The sequence below is a fragment of the Erinaceus europaeus genome, assembly GCF_950295315.1.
Source record: "Erinaceus europaeus chromosome 6 unlocalized genomic scaffold, mEriEur2.1 SUPER_6_unloc_12, whole genome shotgun sequence".
NCBI lineage: Eukaryota > Metazoa > Chordata > Mammalia > Eulipotyphla > Erinaceidae > Erinaceus > Erinaceus europaeus.
The window spans coordinates 158875-178953 of NW_026647117.1; the positions used below are offsets into that span (position 1 = coordinate 158875).

The window sequence follows — 20079 nt, forward strand, 5'->3', positions numbered from 1 at the left end:
GCAGCTCTTCTATGGAGGAGGGCAGTTTGGAAGAGAACATCCTAGTGTTGCCTTATGGCCATATCCAGTTCATGGGCACTGGCAAATTCCAGAAGGGTTGGAAGTGGCAGAAAAGGCAGCTGATCCTATATTCCAACGTGCTGCTCATCTCCAATACAAAGTATGTACCTCCCTCCAAGGAGTTGGTATAATGCACCAAAGTCAAAGACTCTGGGGTGGAGGAGTGGGGGGAGTACACATCCTGGAAAAGGATGACAGAGGACCTAGTGGGGGTTGTATTGTTATGTGAAAAAATCTCAGGGTAAACTGATAAATGTTATGCATGTACAAACTATTGTAGTTATTGTCAACTGTAAAACATTAATTCCCCAATAAAAAAATTAAAGAAAGAAACACACCCACCATCTCCTCAGGAGAAACCCAGCTACTCCCAGATTGCTGGGATGCAAGCTAACAGTGCTGTGCTCTATTCCCTCTCCAGGTACAAGAGTCACTTCCGAATCAAGTACTTGGCACCCCTGATGGACATGTGGGTGGAACCCAACATGAGGAAAGCCGCAAGAGCCCGCACATCACTGGTCTTAGGCTGGGCTGACCTCAGCTTCGTGGTCTCTTTTCAGTAAGACTGCAGCCAAGCCCTGCCTGTCTCCTCATGACTCTTAGGGGGAGCACAGCTCTATCTGGGGGTCTATTAGCCACAGGTGCTCTGACCCCCACAAGGACAGCTCTGTGCTCTCCATTGGCTCCCACTGGCTCTGATACAGGCAAACACATGTAGCTGCTAAGCCCTTTGCAGGTGGGGGCCAGGGGCTTGAACCCGGGTCCTTGTGCATGGTAGCATGTGCAGTTAACCACCAGCACCACCAAAGGGCCCTAAACACAATTTCTCCTCCATTTAGAAGAATTCCTTGCCAACCCAGCAAACTGTCAAAGAGCAGGGCCCCTCAGCACCGTGACCAGGACAGGACTCCTGGATCACACAGTCCCACCAATAACAATCAATGATGCTGTTTACACTGGCCAACACTCATAATATGTTTGTGTGAATGTGCATTTTAACTGTTTTTCTCCCCTTCTCTTGGATTTTAGATCAGTTGAGAAGATGGAGCAATGGTATAACGAGCTTTCTGAGTATGTCCTTATTTCATGTATTTCAAATTTTCAAGTTCTGAGAATGCAGAGTCCAAGCAGTCAATGCCCCTCCCTCTTGTCCCCCTTCTCTTCATGCTGTGATGGGAGCTAACATCACCCTGCACCATGTATTAAATGGCCCTGACTTAAGGGCAGGTTTCTCCATGGGCTGGTTCTCAAAGAAAATGAACCTGCCAGAGCTACAGCCCAGGGAGGTTCTAGCCTGGACTCTGGATGGGGTGTTCAGCCCTGGTCTCAGAGACCTGACACCACAGACATGTTTTCTGGGATCTGTCTCATTCTCCAGAAATACATTTGCATACTGTTATTCTCATTAAGTCTTGCATGTATCTTAAAAAACTTGATATCTTGAAAAAGCATTGAAAAATGCTGAAATGATTAGCCAAAACACAAGTTCATTTGATAACCGTCTAACAGCTCATTTCTCCTTCTCTCTTTTGGGTCACTGTGGAATCTATTAGCAAAATTTATACCGCCATTCTGGACTACCTAGATATCAACCAAAAGGAGGCAGAACGCACCTGTGTGAGTGTTTCTAAGACTATAACTTACATTTCAAGTTCCTGCTTTACACAGAAAGTGGTCTAGAGATGCGGGAAGAATTAAGCACATACCACCCGGAAGGATGTATTTTCCTATTTACACACACTTCTCTATAGACACAAAAAAGGGAGCAGAGACTGGATGCAACCCTATCTTGCATATACAGAGTGGTTTGCATTGCTCCCTGTGGATTTTTTCCTCCTGGAATGGGTGACTCTACTAATTAAAGAAAAAATAACAACCTCACTTTTATGCTACTGGACCAAAAGCAAGCTAGGAAGTACCAGGCATTGGTGTACCTGGTAGAGTGCACATTACCATGCAAGAGGACCTGGGTTCAAGTCTCTGAGACCTACTTGTGGCAGGGGAGCTTCATGAGTGGTGAGGCAGTACTTCAGGTTTCTCTCTCTTTCTTTGCCCCTTTCTCCCCCGTTTCCCCGCTATCAAAGAAAACGAAAAAGAAGAGAATGACAGCCAGGAGCTCTGCATATCATTTGGTTTCTGGAATTGCAGTACAATAGCTAAGACATTTACTATGGAGAACTAAGACATTCTCTTAACCACATTTTCAGCAGTGACTGAATAATGGTTAATAAGCTTATCCAAGTATACGGGTAGAGTTCCATGCTCACCCCACTCCAAATCCCTGTGTCTCCCATAAGAGATAACTTCATAGTTCTCACAAACCTTGAGGTACATTGGAGCTTCCATTTGGGGGCAGGGCCTGGAGCTGATTATGCTTAATGAATTGAGGAGGTGAGGGCTAAAGAACTGAGTCATGTGAATTTGAACAAAGTAATTCTGAGTATCTTCTCAAATTTGTAAATGCACTTTTCATTCAGTTAGAGTCTTTCCATCATGTGACCTCGGATATCTTTTCTTTCCCATCTTAAATCTTTCCCCATTTTCAGATATGGGACACCATATTCTTCCCTTGGAGTTTTTTTCTTTGTTTTACTATGGATAGATACAGAAAGAAACTGAGAGGGGAGGGGAGATAGAGAAGGAAAGAGACAGAGTCACCTACAGCACTGCTTAACTACTCATGAAGCTGTCACCCTACAGGTGGGGCCCAGGGTTAGAACATGAGTCCTTGTCCATAGTAATGTGTGTACTTAACTAGGTGTACTGCCTTGCCTGGCCCTGAGGAGGATTGATTCTTTCTTTCTTTCTTTCTTTCTTTCTTTCTTTCTTTCTTTCTTTCTCTTTTTTTTTTCCAGAGCACTGCTCAGCTTTGGCTTAATGCTTATGGTCATCCAGGGTGTTGTACCTGGGATTTTGGAGCCTCAGGCATGACAGTCTCTTTGCATGACCATTATGCTAGGAGATCCCACTATGATATTCTCATAAGATCCACTTACATATATACTTGACCTATGGATACTGTCTGCATTTCCCTTGTATACTGTGTGCTCTTTTTACAATTCTTTACTGCATTAGAATGGGATCATTTTTAATGACCTATCTCAAACCAATTCCTCCTTAATTTTCATCTTCATTATCAGCTTAGTATGTCAATAATAAGGCTTTCTGACAGGGTAGTGGCACCCAATCCTTGGTTCTTGCACTTGGTAAGGTGTGTGCCAAAACAGCTGCAACACTGCCTAGCCCTCTCTCTTTTTTTTATTTCTTCTTTTGCATAATTTGAAATCTGCATCATGTCAGGGTTGGCCTTCACTCTGCAGCATTGATGCCAGTTTCCTGCCTCTTCAAACACCAGGAAATTCTTCTCCTCTAGTGGGGGGAAGATATATTTTTTTAAAAGTATTTGATTAGATAGCTGACATTTTAAATTACAAATTACTCTCAACTGAGAGTTCCCTGTGTGCGTATCCTGAGACTAGAGAGCATGCAGGAACGAATCCAAATACCCTTGTCATCACACTTCTAAACATGCACTGAAAATCCAAGTATTCATGTAAATCTACAGTGGTGATTCTAAACCACAGTCACCCCCAGGGGTCAAGTAGTTTGATACTGGACACGGGGCTCTCTCTCTCTCTCTCTGTCTCTCTCTCTGGGGGAAACAGAGCTGCTGGGAAATGTATTCTTCCACTTCTCACTCCAAAGGCTTATTGTGACCCTGACTTCTTTCTCTCCCAGGACTCTGCAGAAACTGGTCAGGGGTCTGTGAGTTCAAGGATGGAAGAAACCACAGAGCCACCTGCAGGTGAGTGTCAGGGCAATCTAAGAGGCTGACTGGAGTGAGACATTAACTACAAAGGCTCAGGGAGAATGGGTTCCAGCTTAGCTTCAATACCTTCTGACAGGGAAAAGTGCAGGCAGTAGGCCTCCATGAATTCAACAGACACTGACCAACTACTACTCTAACAGGCTCTAATGACAGTCCTTGCTTCTCTACTTCTCTGTGGCAGACAGGACTGCTATATAAAGCTCTTCCTCATGAGGAATTCATTGCATTCCAGGCACAGGGATGTATAAGAGCATCTTCCTCTTTACTTTGTCAACTCTTTTCTTGAGCAAATATTAGGGCAGGGTTTCCTGTCAGACTCTTGGACACAGAGACACAGAGACACAGCCTTCTTTGCACAGAAGGTCCAAAGAAGGCCCATGTGTCATCTTCTACAGTGAGGTGAGTCTCTTCATGGTCAGCCTGGACCTAGATGGGAGTTCCTCTACATGTAGGTGTCAAACATCTGCATAAACATGAAGGGGGTCAAACGCCAGCCACTGAGGGGCTTCCACTAGAAGCAGATGACTCCCACAGCCTCACATGTGGAGACCAGCTGGGTTCCTGTACATGCCTCCTGCCGAGTCATACCTCCTTTTTGAAACAAGCTCATGACACTGAAAATCAATCCCAAGGGGGTGGGGAGATTGGCAGGGACCCAGTAGTCCCACAGAAAAACATGCACATCTCCAAGGAAGACACAGCTCCCTTGCCATGCTCTAGCTACATCCTGTGGTCACGATGGGCTCATCACGACCACTTCAGCCTGAACCTATTTTGGATTCCTCTCCATACAGACAGAGAATATCACTATGAAAATGGAATGGCTCCACTACAGGTGACCAAGGACCAGTCACAGGATCAGGAAATCTCTGGCTTGGCTTCCAGCCACCAGGAGTCCTTCCTTTTGGAGCAGCTATTTGATGACACCCCAGGTTAGTTCCTCCACAAGCCCAGACCTCAGGTCAGGGCCAGCAGAGGAGAGGGAAATTGAACACTTTGCTGCCAGTGCCACCTCTCTGGACATTTCTCCCCTCTTGAAATCAAGCTCATGATACTGAAAACCAGCCTCACTATGGAAATGGGATCAGAATATACACCAGAACTAATAGTGACACAGCATGATAACTTCTACTTCCAAGTTTCTAGAAACCTCTTAAGTTCTCCAATAAAAAGCCAAGGCCAGTTATATACACCTTCAAATTCAATCAAAAGTAGGGAGTCCAGGTCTCCTTTCTCAAATCCTCAAAGATTTTCCTGCTAATATGCAGGAATCATGTCATACTCTTATAACTGGGTTTGCTACCTCCATCTGTCCCTCTACAAAGGTTTCAGTTAGAAAGTGGACGCTCGACCCCTTGGTTTTCCACATCCTTCATGCTCTCACTGCCTCTGCTCTGCTCCCTAGGGCCCCTATTTGTCCATTGCTAATCCCACTGCTATGATCACAGGTCTCTGCACTGGGGGTGACTCTACGTGGACCCTGGGCAGCTCTGTTTACAGAGGCCACCACAAGAGCATCTTGGTTGCTGTGGACCAGAGGGATGACTCTGACACCACCCTCCATGATGTGGAAAGTATCAGGCAGAGCTCTGTGTTCAACCGTCTGCACAGTGCCCCCTCATGGCTGCCTCTGCTAGATCTCACTGCCTCTGAGCTCAGTACTGAATACCTGATGGGCTGTGGAGACAGAGCCACCCACAAGCTGTCACTCTACAGCTATGCCCTGAGCCACCCCATCATCCCCGTGAATCTGGCAGTGGAGGACATCATGGACTGTGTCTATCTGCTACACCAGAAGGATAAGGCCACCATCACTCAGTTCTCCTGCATCATGTCCGTGTTGTGCACCAGCAGCCACACAGAGCTTAACAAGGAAGACAGGGAGGAGTGAGGCCCTCCATCCAAGTCCCCTGATCCTGCTAGAGGTAGGCAACTCCTTCCTGACTGATGCCAGTGGTACAAAGGTGACCAGGCTCCTGGACACACCTCATCTACACCATGAGTCTGGGTGAGCTTAGGCCATGTGAGATTAATTCGAGCAACTAGTCTGTGTGAGACAAAGGTTTCTGGCTGATTAAAACAGGACAAGAGAATCTCATCCCATAAATGGCAGGACTTGACTCATTCTCCTGGTGACAGCACATTCTGGGTGGAGGCTGCAGAATCTTGCTGTGTTGAGAGGAAATGTTGACTAGGTTTTAATATATTTAACTCTTCTGATAATAATTCAATTTACCTAATTGCTAGTGATAGAAATTCAGATGGGAGGGAGAGACAGTGGGGGAGAAATTGAGAGATACCTACAGCTTTGCTTTTCGGCTCCTGAAGCTTCCCCCCTGCAGGTGGGGATAGGGGCAAAAACCTAGGTCCTTGTTCACTGTGGCATGTGTGCTCACCAGGTGGGCACCACTTAGCCCTTTCATATATTTAGCCCTTTCATATATTTATCTCCATGGAGAAATACTCTCTTTGGCTTAACTTATTTCTTCAGGAATCAAGAAGAAGCTAGTATATGACAATGTGATTTAACTAAGACAGCTCTCTGTTTTTCATTTCAGGCATGACAGTAAGACAGACTGCTAATTCCAATCTGGGAGAGTGACACCTCCAGAAAGGCTCAGTGATGGAACATCTCAGGTCTCTCCAAATAGGATTCAGAGAGCCCCCTACCTACAACCTACTCAGCTGATAATGGCTCAGGGCTCCCCTGGCAAATCTATAATCAGTGAGGCCACCTGGGTGTCTGCTGAAATGCCGACAGACAGCTTCCCCTTTCTAGAACTGACCCTTTCTTTTCCCTGTTACTTTATGATATCCAACTGAGAACAATTATTTTCTTAATCCTTTGCAGGATTTTGAGTTAGTTCTCAGTCCTGCCATCTATGTGTAAACTTCCTGGTGGAAGACATGAAGCCCTCTGACTAAGTTAGTTCTTTTAAACTTTTTGTCTAGTGGGGTCACAATGAAAAATGTCAACATTTCACATCCAGCTCATTTCATTTGAGGCATCTTCCTTGATCCCTTCTTACATCCTGCTTTGAAGGTCTTTTCACAGAAATCTCTCTCTTATTCCTTTCACTGTATGTATGTAGTTATAGAGTCTTTTATTGTATTTTCTTGTTGATTGTATTACTATAATAAATATCACTCCCTGACTCTGTACCTTATATGGCCCCTCTCTTTGCTCAGGGCTCAGATGAAACCTTGGTGGGCTCCTCTGGGCAGCTCTGCATTAGCTGAGGTCCCATGTGTCTGCAGGCAGCTCATAGCTCAACTGGATCTATTTTCTGTGTGTTGCCTGTTCCCCAAATCTCCACAGGGTGGCACCTAGCTTCTTCAGTGCCGAAGAAGGGCTCCCATACCATAGCCAGACAGCCACTGAGGTCTCTGCCTGCTTCCCATTTGTCCATGTTCCATGGGCCAGAGCAAGGACATGGCTGAGTCTACAGTCAGCCCAGGAGGAGACAGTAGCAGAGACTAAAGATGGCGCACTTCGGGCTTCTGGATGGCTGTTACTGTGATCAGCACATTTCACTGAAAAGTTCAAGGTGACACCTCTACTGCCATAGGCCCTCAGCTACTAGCCTTTTAAAGACTCCTTAGCCCAGCACTTCCCAGATAGTCACCAATTGTGGGGACAAATGGTCATGGAATAGCCACTCATTATGCTGACACTGGCATCTGAACACCACATGTAGATCAGAAGGTCACAGGTCAAAACTGGCATCCTGGGGAAACGAAGGTCACTGTTCGACCTGACTGCCCTTTCTCTTTTTAGGAAAACTTAGTACTACACTGCCTACTAAGAACTTTAGAAAATATAACACCCAACATTCTTTCAAGAGAAGTGACATTTTTAAACAAGCAAGTACGCATTTCCAAAATAAAAAGCACACATTTTCTAAAATATCAGAGTATGCTTTTGTCAAAATTTAAAAAATGAAAACCTGTGTACACTCGGACCACACCTGATAATTATAAAAGTTTAAGGTCAGGAGTTGGTCAGTAGCACAGCTGGTAAAGCACAGGTGGCACAAAGCAGAAGGACCGGGGTAAGGATCCCGGTTAGACCTGCCAGCTCCCCACCTGCAGGGGAGTTGATTCACAATTGGTGAAGCAGGTCTGCAGGTGTCTATCTTTCCCTTCACGTCTCTGTCTTCCCCTCCTCTCTCCATTTCTCTCTATCCTATCTGACAAGGTCAACAACAACAATAACTATAAAAAATTAAAAAGTGCAATAATGGGAATAAATACATTTTTAAAAGTTTAAACTCTCTGAAAGGAAAAAAAAAGATAGAAACAGGGAGTTGGGCAATAGCGCAAGGGTTAAGGGCACATGGCGTGAAATGCAAGGAGTGGCGTAAGGATCCCCAGCTACCCACATGCAGGGGAGTCACTTCACAGGCGGTGAAGCAAGTCTGCAGGTGTCTATCTTTCTCTCCACCCCTGTCTTCCCCTCCTCTCTCCTTTTCTCTCTATTCTATCTAATAACGAAGACAACAATAATTACAACAACAATAAAAACAGTAACTTTTCAATAGTGACCCACTTTTTTAAGCTACTTATAAATACAATAAACATTATAGTTTCTTTTGCACCTCCCTAATAACAAGTGTAATATTTTTATGTATTTATTGACTACCTGTACTTTTTATGTATTTATTGACTACCTGTACTTTTTCTGTACCCTATTCATAATATTTGAAAAACTCTAAAGGCCCATGTGTCGTTTTCTTTTTGATGTTTCATTGTTGTTGCTAATGCTACAGCTCCTGCTCATTAGCTATAGGACTCTATCATCATTATCAGCTGTCTTCATTTAATTTAATTTATTTTATTCATATATAATAAATATATCATTTATGTTATGTTTATTATTACCTACAGGACTCTAACATCATCATCAGCTGTCTTTATTTTATTTATTCATTTTGAATGTATGTAGAGACAAAGATGAAGAACCGAGATGCGGAACTGTTCTACTATTTCTAAAACTTTCCGCCATCCCCACCTAGTGAGTGGGGACTGGAGCTGGAACCCGGGTCACCAACATGGCAACTTAAGTGCTCTACTGGGTGACACACTAACTGCCCACTTTTCTCAATTTTTGAGAACTTCCGATAGTCTTGAATACTCAGATTGTCTCCAGGCATGTCACTCATCTAACTTCCTTATCTTCCACTGACCCTGCTGGGGAGCCAGCATAATGGTTCTGTATGTCAAAGGCTTCCATGCCTGAGGCTCTGAAGTCCCAGGATCAATTTTCAGCTCCACCATAACCCAGAGCTGAGCAGTGCTCTGATCTTTCTCTTTTTGTATCTCTCTCATTAAAATATAAAGAATTGGGAGTCCGCTGGTAGTGCATCTGGTTAAGTGTACGTGGTGCAAAGCACAAGGACAGGCATCAGGATCCCAGTTAGAGCCTCAGGCTCCCCACCTGCAGGGGGTTTGCTTCACAGGTGTGAAGCACATCTGCAGGTGTCTTTCTCTCCCCCGTATTCCCCTCCTCTCTCCATTTCGCTCTGTTCTTTCCAACAACGGCTACAACGGTAATAACTACAGCAATAAAACAAGGGCAACAAAAGGGAATGCAGAAATATTAATTAAAATATTTTTAAAATATATAAAGAATATATATATATTTTAGGGTCCGGGCAGTGACACATCTGGTTGAGCCCACATGTTACAGTGCACAGCGACCCAGGTTGAGGCCTCTGATCTCCGCCTGAGTTGGAGAAAGCTTCAAGAGTGGTGAAGCAGGGCTGCAGGTGCATATGTGTCTCTCGCCTTCTCCACCTCCCCCTCCCTTCTAAATTTCTCTCTGCCCTTTCCAATAATAATAGTCTGTTAAAAAACATATATATGTACTTTAATTTCTAATATTTAATTGTATGCTAGTCCCAAGACATATGCACAGCTATGTTTATATAGATATATAGTTGGTAAGTCAAAATATGGAAGCAACCTAAACACAGACAACTAGATAACTATGTTAGAATGGGGCATGGCTGGTGATGCACATAGCTGAGAGTGCTCTTACCATACACAGGGACCTGGGTTTGAGCCCCTACTCCCCACCAGCAGGAAGGATTTTTAATGAGTGGTGAAGTAGGTTTAAAAGTCCCCCTCTCTCTATTTTTCTTTTTTTCTTTAATTCCCCCCCCCGTGGAATTGCTGTGGCTCAGTGCCTATGCTACAAATCCACTGCTCCTGGAGGGTATTTTTTCCTTTTTTTTTGACCTTGTTTTTTATCTTTGTTGTAGTTATTATTGATTTTTATTTCTGTCATTGTTGTTGGACAGGACAGAGAGAAATTGAGAGGAGGGGAAGACAGAGGGGGGAGAGAAATATATGATTAGTGAAGTAAATGAATAAATCAATTAACAGATTTTTCCTTTTTTTGCCTCCAGGGTTATTTATTGCTGGGGCTCAATAAGAATCCACTTTTCCTGGTGGCCTATTTTTTCATTTTATTGGATAATACAGAAATTGAGAGGTGGGAGTCGGGCGGTAGCACAGTGGGTTAAGCGCATGTGGCTCCAAATGCAAGGACCAGCGAAAGGATCCCGGTTTGAGCCCCGACTCCCCACCTGCAAGGGACTTGCTTCACAGGTGGTGAAGCAGGTCTGCAGGTGTCTATCTTTCTCTCCTCTTCTCTGTCTTTCCCTCCTCTCTCCATTTCTCTCTGTCCTATCCAACAATGACATTGATAATAACTACAACAATAAAACATCAAGGGCAACAAAAGGGAATAAATAAGTAAATATAAAAAAAAATAAAAAAAAAGAAATTGAGAGGTGAGAGGAGGGAGAACGAAGGACACACTAGCAGACCTGCTTCGACTCTTGTGAAGCGACCCCCCTGAAGGTGGGGAGTGGGGTTTGAAACTTGATCCTTGCATGGGTCCTTGTTCTGAGTACTATGTGTGCTTAACCAGGTACACTGCCAGCCCCTTCAATATACATATTTACAAATATTTTATTATCTTTATATATTTATTGATGGGATAGACAGCCTAAAATTGAGAAGGAATGGGGGTGATAGGGAGGGAGACACCTGCAGCACAGCTTCACCACTCATGAAGCTTTCCCCCTGCAGGTGGGGAACAGGGGCTTGAACCTGAGTCCTTTAGCACTGTAACATGTGCTCTCAACTAGGTGAGCCACCACCTAGCCTCTCCCTCAAAATATTTTTTTCAAGACAGCACTTCTTGGTGAAAAAAATAGGAGACTTCACCTCTCTGGCTAACAACACCATCAAGTGTGGTTAGAGGTGCAGAGGAGCAGGTCCGAGTTTTTTTTTTTTCCCTGAGAACATGTAGCTGAAAACATGGAAAATGGGATGAAAAAGACACTGGGAACAGGTGAGTTTGGGACAGGGGTATTGATGCCTTTACATTGTACAATGCCTGTTTTCTATTTTCATTATTTTAATTAAGTATTTTACCTAAAACAAATTACACTGAGATGACAAAACAAATAGAAAGACCCAGCAACTATATTGTTCCCCAGATGTACAAATCAGTATATTCTTTAGTGTATTAAAGAAAACTTTTAGCAAGGCAGGTCTGAGTTTTGTGCCACAGTAAGGGCTGGTCAGGATGGATGAAATCTGTGAAGACAATTAAGCTTAATACTAAACAGCTGCTATTGAGAGAGTTTGGAACTGCTATTTTAAATCCAACCATCCCAACTTAAATATCTTCACACTCACCCATCAATGTGTCTGGGGTCTCATTTTCCTTAGAAGTCAGACACATCTGATGCTGTGCAACCTTGAATAATAATTTTTAAAAAACTGGGGTTACAACCCATGTTTCACAGGATCTACTTGAAGAAAACTTGTCTTTAGCTTCCCAAAGGTTCACAAAAAATGAATCAAGTAAAAATGTAAATTCTCTTAGCTCCACAGACTTGACTACAGTTTGAGAGTAAACATTGTTGATTTCAGTAACTCTTGGACAGAGTGCATAAGAACACTATATATTTGAAACACTACTGTCAACACTGTATTTCTTCTTGCACAGTGACTGTTTCCTTGTAAATGACAGATATATATTCTAGCAAACTCAGCACTTTGTAAATCAACTTTAAATACAGATCATAGTTTCAAATACTCCCTTGCAAGGAAATATATTGTATCCACATAGCAGTTAAAGTGCTCCTTAATGTAGGGGGGAGGAGAGAAACACCTTGAAAGTGTGAGCAACTTACAAGAATAGAGACCAACTCTCAAATGATCAAAAATTAATGTTAACTAGGAAAAATGCAGAGGTAGCAATTACTAGGAAGAGGGTCCCAGGACAGGCTGGGAGTAGTGATGAGAACATCTCCTGAGACGGAGAGAGTGCCAGATTAGGTGATCATTCCAGCCAGATAGGTTCTGTATATGCTGGGACGCTGTCTGTCTGTCTCTCAGTCCCTGCCTTTGCCTCTATCTCTGTCTCCATATATATAAAATCGGGCATGTCATGAAAAATATTTAAAAAGAGAAGTATATCTCTGAACATGATCTAAAGAAATGCTTCCTGAAAAGTCCGATCAAAGTATTATTCTGAGTCTATATGAGAAATAGTCTCATTATTAGTAAGGTACACCAAAGTCATTAAAGGCAAATACCGGGGGCTGGGCCGTACACAGTGGGAGAAGCACACATGGCTCAAAGCACTAGGATGGGCATAAAGATCCCAGTTTGAGCCCCCACTTCCTTATGTGTGTGGGGAAGGTCGCTTCACTAGCAGTGAAGTAGGTCTGCAGGTTTCTGTCTTTCTCTCCCCCTCTGTCTTCCTGTCCTCTCTCAGTTTCTTTCTGTCCTGTCCAACAACAACAGGTATAGCAACAACAACAACAACAACAACAAGGGCAATGAAATGGTAAAAATAGCCTCCAGGAGCAGTGGATTCCTAGTGCTGCCACCAAGCCCAATGATAACTATGGAGGTAAAAAAAAAAAAAAAGACTAAAACTCATAGGGTATACATGACCTTCAGAGACAAGCACATACTCAGTGCATATAGAAAGGGAAAAGAGGAGACTTGGGTGGTAGTGCAGCTGATTATGCGCCCATGGCTCAAAGTGCAAGGATGGGGGTAATGATCCAGGTTGGAGCCCCTGGCTTCCCACCTGTAGGGGAGTTGCTTCACAAGCAGTGAAGCAGGTCTGTAGGTGTCTATGTTTCTCTCCCCTCTCTGTCTTCCCCTCCTCTCCTCATTTCTTTTTTTTTTCCTCCATGGTTATTGCTGTGCTCGGTGCCTGCACCATGAATCCACCGCTCCTGGAGGCCATTTTTCCCCCTTTTTGTTGCCCTAGTTGTTGCAGCCTCATTGTGGTTATTATTGCCATTGTTGACATTGCTTTGTTCTTGGATAGGACAGAGAGAAATGGAGAGAGAAGGGGAAGACAGAGAGAGGGGGAGAGAAAGATAGACACCTGCAGACCTACAACACCGCCCGTGAAGCGACTCCCCTGCAGGTGGGGGGCCGGGGGCTCGAACCAGGATCCTTACGCCAGTCCCTGCGCTTTGCGCCACGTGCGCTTAACCCACTGCGCCACCGCCCGACCCCCTCCTCTCCTCATTTCTGTCTGTCCTATCCAACAATGATGACATCAGTAACAACAACTACAACAGGGGATTTGGTTGGTAGTGCAGCAGGTTAAGCACAAGTGCACAAGCAGAAGGATCACCATGTGGATCCCGGTTTCAGCCCCCGGCTCCCCACCTGCAGGGGAGTCGCTTCACAGGCAGTGAAGCAGGTCTGCAGGTGTCTATCTTTCTCTCCCCCTCTCTGTCTTCCCCTCCTCTCTCCATTTCTCTCTGTCCCACCCAACAAAACAACAATAACTACAACAACAACAACAAAAAAAAACCAAAGGGCAACAAAACTGAATAGATATTTAAAAATAAAATAATAACAACAATAAAACAAGGGCAACAAAAGGGAATAAATAAATATTTTTTTAAAAAGCGGGGAAAAAGGGAACTGAGCAGTAGCTCAGCCAGTTAAGCCAAGTGGGGCAAAAACGCAAGGCCTTCTGAAGGATCACAGTTCGAGCCCCCAGCTCCCTGCTTGTAGGGGAGTTGCTTCACAGGCAGTGAGGCAGATCTACAGTTGTCTTTCTCTCCCCGTCTGCCTTCCCCTCCTTTCTCAATTTTTCTCTGTCCTGTCTAACAAGGATGACATCAATACTAATAAATACAACAACAATAAAAAAGGGCAACAAAAGAGACTATATAAAAAATAATATAAAAGAAAGGCAAAACAAACACTGAAATGCCCAGCAGCATATGGCTAGCAGGCATCTCTAGGTGATACTGACAGTCACTCCAGTGAAGATGTTGTAACTAGGACGACACAGGGGCCTTGCTGCTGTCCTGTGGTCAACTGTGGGCTCCCCGGCCCCTAAGTACTGCACAGATGGGGGGCACTGAGCTGTGCCCAGAGCCAGCATGGATGGGCCCCGCAGTATCACCAGGACCACATGCATCTGCATGAACTGGGACCGCTGCCAGGTGGCTTCTTTGCACCATGTATGCTTAACCTGTTGTGCTACCACCAGGCCCCGAAATTTGATTCCTTAATAAATCAAAGATACAGTAAGCACATTCAGTAATATTACCTTAATATCTTGGACTTCATATCCTACCCTGTGGTCAATGACTCTATTCTGGGTAAAATTGTAGGTCCGAATTCTTTCTGACTGGGCTCCTGTTCCAACCTGTGCAGAGATAGAAAGGAATTCACATTTTAACACAATCACTATCTTTACTACAATGGAAAAGGCACTTGTAAATTTTCTTCTAAGGATTTATATTTCTGAAGGTCAGACACATACAATTGACAAGAGCAAGAGCAGAAGGAACTTAATTGTTTAAGACTCTTGTTATCTCAGGTTTACTTATGGAGTAAGAGTGTTTCTTTTTCTTTTGCCTCCTGCACTACAAATCCACTGCTCCTGGAGGCCATCCCCCCCCCTTTGTTGTTCTTTTTGTTTATCATTGTTGCTGGACAGGACAGAGAAATTAAGGGTGGGGGGGAGACAAGGAGTAGGAGAGAAATACAGACACCTGCAGACCTGCTTCACTTCTTGTGGAGTTACATCCCTGCAGGTGGGGAGCTCAAACCAGGATCCCAACCCCTAATCTTAAGCTTTGTGCCATGGGTGCTGAAGCGCTGCACTACCACCCAGCCCCCAAGAGTGCTTCTTCAGTAGTTCCAGTTCCATTCAAAGCCAAATTATCAGTGGTCTGAGAGAAGGAGGCAGAGTGGATAAAGTACAGGATTCTCAGGCATGAGGTCCCAAGTTCAATCCCCAGTGCCACATATACCAGAGTAACGTGCAGATTCTCCCTGCTCCTCTCTCTCTCATTAATGAATAAATTAGATCTTTAGAACAAAAGAAAAATATCTCTGAAGATGGGTAGGTTGCACCATGGAAGAAATTAGAGCTTCTAAATTGTAGGTCCTGAGTCCAATCCCAAGCACTGCATATGCTAGAGTGCTGCTTCTGGGCCCCTCTACCCCCTTCTGTAGTTAATGAAATTAAAAATAATTAAAAAGCTATATTTTACCCACATCAGTCCGTTCTCCAGCAAGTTTACTAATGTGTTAACTCAAACTTCTTTCTCAAGCTGTTTCTATTCAGGATTTGTACCATAACTCTCTAAAGAGAAAATTGGTTTAAAGGTCATTTTTATGAAATTTTTTATGGAAATTAAGATACTTTCAAGTTGTAAAATAAAACATATTATTACATAAATTTATTACGACTCCCTGTGGGTTCAGAAATAAATAGCTCTGCCAAAACCATACTGCAAAGCACAAGGACCAGCAGAAGGATCCTGGTTCTGGCCCCCAGCTCTCCACCTGCAGGAAAGGTACTTCACAAGCAGTGAAGCAGGTCTGCAGGTATCTGTCTTTCTCTCCCCCTGTCTTCCCCTCCTCTCTCCATTTCTATCTGTCCTATCCAACAACAACATCAATAACTACAACAATGTTAAACAAGGGCAACAAAAAAGGGAAAATAAATTAATTCATTAAAAAAAACATACTCTAATATTTTCTGCTTATAGAGTCTAAGGTCAAGGGGCAAGAAAGGGTTTTTCCCCCACTACATTTTTCGATATTTCCTAGATTTTGAATTACATATGTATGTAGTTTTATTCAAATGTGTAAGTTCTACTAAAGTGTATGTATCATTTAAATAAGCAAAGTATGTATACTCTTGTTCTCTTCAGATTGTATAAATCTTTTGCCTCTTAAGTAAGCAAAGTATCATAATATTTTAAATTTTAAAAAAATAAAGGCTGCCACTGTCTGGGAGGTTGTGCAGTGGATAAAGCTTTGGAGTTCTTAGGTGTGAGTTCTCAAGTTTGATCTCCGGCATCACATGAGTCAGAGTGATGCTGTGGTTCTCCTTCTTCCTCTCCCCTATTTCTCTCATTAATAAATAAATCTTTACAAACAAAAGTAAAACCTGAATGGGGTTGAAAGAGAATGTGGAAGCCCAAAATAGACATGTTTTTGAGTTATTTGCAGTAAACCTTGTAGCATTTTAGGAAAAGTGGGTTGCATAACAGTAAGCATTATAATAACTGTCACTAGTCACTTTGATTTAGATATCTTAGTTTTCCCTACTCTTGTCCTTTCCACTTTCCCTACCCTTGTTTTAGCCTGCAGTAGTGTAAGTGACAGTGCAAATGATATATTATTCCCTTGCCTGCGATGGTCTCAGATTGCAGAGGAGCATCAGTAGGTAAACTTGAAGCTAGGAATTCACATTTCCCAACCATTACTTCTTAGCAAACCCCTTCTGGCACAGACACAGAGAGCCTAAACATTCAAGTTATTTCTTATTCTCAATGGAATATATTTTCTATATGTCCTGAGATATTTTTACTTGGTCAAGAATAATGAAATAACATTTTTAATATAAAGTAACCTTTAAAAAGTCTTTTTTTTTGTTTGGTAAGAGAGAAAGAAATAGAGATGGAAAGGGGAGATAGAGTGGAAAAAAGAAAGTGAGACACATTAAGATGGTGTTTCACTGCTTGTGAAGCTTCTGCCTGCAAGTGGGGATGAAGGGCTTGAACATTGGTCCTCCCACACTATACATGTGCACTCACAAAATGACCTTTAAAAAAAGATGAATATATCGATGTATTTTAGTACAACAGTTTAATACTACATAATTCTACTATTGCCAACAGATGTTTTCTCCTTTTAACTTTAAAATGAAAAAAATGGGGTCCGGGAGGTGATGTAACCAGTGGAGTGAACATGTTACAATTCACAAGGACTAAGGTTCAAGCCCAAGATACAACCAGCTGAGGAGAAGCTTCACAAGTGGTGAGGCAACGCTGCAGGTGTCTCTCTGTGTCTCCCCCTCTACATCTTCTGTTCCCTCTTAACTTCTATCCAGGAAATAATTAATGAATAAAATATACAGGGGGCCAGCCGTGGTGCATCTGTTTAAGCACAGAAATTTCAGTGCATAAGGAATCATGTTCAAGTCCCTGGTCCCCAGCTTCAGGGGGTAGGGGAAGCTTCACAAGTGGTAAAGCAAGGCTGCAGGTGTTTCTCTGTCTCTCTCTTTTCTAACTCCTCCTCTCCTCCCAATTCCTCTGTCTCGGTCCAATAATAAATAAATATATTAATATATATAAAAGAAAATTGACTTTAAATATTTTTAAAAATGAAATAGAAAAAGTGGGATAAAGAGCATGTGAGAAACATCACAGTACCTGCCATCATGCCTGGTGCTCCCATGTTGTGTTAGGGCTCAACACCAAGTCTGCAAGCATGGTGATGTGATGTGCACTCTACTGGGGGAGCAAGCTCTGGACCCCTTCTTTTATTTATTTTTATGGATAGAGCACTCCTCAGAACTTCTGTATGCTGGGGATCAAACTTGGGGCCTCCTGCATGTGTAGTATGCAGTTTACCACTAACCTATCTCTCAGTTAAATGCTTACAATTTTGAGATAGAGACCTAAGCACAGATCTACTATCCACTGAACTTGGCTTTCTGTATCTGTGTTGCTGTTCAGTGGGGCCAGGAATCAAGCCCAGGGACTCCCATATGTAAGGCATGTGCAGAGTGACTCTTCGAACAGTTGTTAAGTGATTCTACTAAATAAATCTTATCTGCAGTGTCCTGAGAGGTGGTACAGTGAATAAGACATTGGACTCTAAAGCATGAAGTTCTCATTTTAATCTCTGGCATTGCATAGGTCACAGTGATACTCTGGTTCTTCCCTCACACCTTTCTCTATAATCTTCTGGTAAAGCCTACCTTGAAGCACATGCAGAGCAATTTCTTTGTTTTTTATCTGGGAGCGTTCTTGCTGGCATTCAACTGCAAGCCCTGGAAAATTACCAAGACCAAAGACAGATGGGACTTCCCACAAGGCAAACTTAAACAGAAGAAAGATGTTTAAGACAAGGAAACATGAATCAGGAAATTACTACAAAAGATTAAGAACATTTTATATTTAACAGGCTTTAGAAATGATACCTAAGGGAGCCAGAAGGTAGCACAGTGGGCTAAGCCCACATGGCACAAAGAGCAAGGACCGTTTAGGATCCTGGTTCAAGCCCCCCGCTCTCCACCTGCAGAGGAGTCGCTTCACAGGTAGTAAAGCAGGTCTGCAGGTGTCTCTCTGTCTCTATTCCTCTCTATCTCCCCCTTCTCTCTCAATTTCTCTCTGTCGCTATCCAATAACAAACAAAAAAAAGATACATAGATTGCTTTATGGAAAACTGGGAATTGTTATGCAAGTACATACATAACTTTTTTATTCATAAAAGAGAATGAGAGCATCATTATGGTACATGCAATGCCAGGAATCAAACTCAGGACCAGAAGGCAGCTCAGGGGGTAAAGCACATGCTTTACGTAGCATGTGGCTGGGGGTCTGATCCTGGACACCGCAAGTGCACACCACAGGCAGGCAATGGGAGGGACTCTGTGCATAGAGGAGCAGTGCTTTGCATGTCTCCCTCTCTTAAAGGATACAGAATGGAGACTGGCGGGGAGGCTTCTCAGCTGTCCCATGCAGGTGCAAGGTTCTGGGTGGGATTGATCCCCAGGCACAATATTTGAGAAAAAAAAATTTTAAAGTCTTTGTATTACTTAAAAGATGTACAGTTAAGAGAACAATATTACCATGATTTTTTTCAAAAAAGCCAATCTGCAGCCCTGGAGGCTGGCACAATGGTTGGAGCTTTGGACTCAAGCATGAGGTCCTGAATTCTACCACCAGCATCACATGTTACAGACTGATGCTACAGTGTTTTCTCTCTCTCTCTATCTCTCTCTCTTTCTTCTCCCTTTCTCCCTCACTAATAAATCTTTTAAAAGAGCTCCAGCATATGTAGAAAAAGGGTTCAGACAGACCTAGGATCCAACACATGCAAATCCTGACCTCTTACCACTGAACCACCTCCCAGCTTGCATTAACTGGTTCTTTAAAAGATTTTAATTATTTATATGTGTACATATATTTTATAAACTTTTTTTTGAAAAAATATGGTACACTTCATGAATTTGTGGGTAATCCTTGAGCAGGGGCCATGCTAATCTTCTCTGTATCATGCCAATTTCAGTATATGTACTACCAAAGCTAGGACTATATTATAATCTTATTTAAAATGTTAAGAGATGGAGACAGTTGGAGTCGGGTGGTGGCACAGCGGGTTAAGCGCACATGGCGCAAAGCTCAAGGACCGGAGGAAAGGTCGCTGTTCGTGGTTCGAGCTCCTGGCTCCCCACCTGCCGGGGAGTCCCTTTACAGGTGGTGAAGCAGGTCTGCAGGTGTCTGTCTTTCTCTCCCCCTCTCTGTCTTCCCCTCCTCTCTCCATTTCTCTCTGTCCTATCCAACAACAAGGACATTAATAACCACAACAATGTTAAGCAACCAGGGAAACCAAAAGGAAAAATAAATAAAAATTAAAAAAGAGTGGAAAAGAATAGAAAAGAAAAAAAAAGAAAGGGAGACAATGAGATCTTGGTGACAACAACAACAAAAAAATAAAATAACCTATTTATACTCTAGAATTGCAAAATGGATAGGGCAGTGGATCTGTAGGCATTAAGTCCTGAATTCAATCCCCAGCATTGCATGTGCCATAGTCATGCTCTGCTTCTCTTTTTGGTATTAATAAGTAACATTTTTTTCCTTTTTTTAAATTTC

At 43.1% G+C, this 20079-nt stretch overlaps 1 long non-coding RNA gene and 1 other non-coding gene across 2 annotated transcripts in view; both read right to left on the reverse strand.

Moving 5' to 3' along the window:
- LOC132536120 (uncharacterized) overlaps positions 1-11661 on the reverse strand; it is a 28052-nt gene extending 16391 nt beyond the window's left edge. Inside the window, exon 1 of the long non-coding RNA XR_009547792.1 lies at positions 11603-11661. This is a non-coding gene — a long non-coding RNA (uncharacterized LOC132536120). The remainder of the gene's footprint in view (positions 1-11602) is intronic.
- Positions 11662-19409: 7748 nt separating this feature from the next.
- LOC132536129 (U6 spliceosomal RNA) lies at positions 19410-19516 on the reverse strand. The gene has a single exon (XR_009547800.1). It is a non-coding gene; the product is annotated as a U6 spliceosomal RNA (small nuclear RNA).
- Positions 19517-20079: the final 563 nt, after the last annotated feature.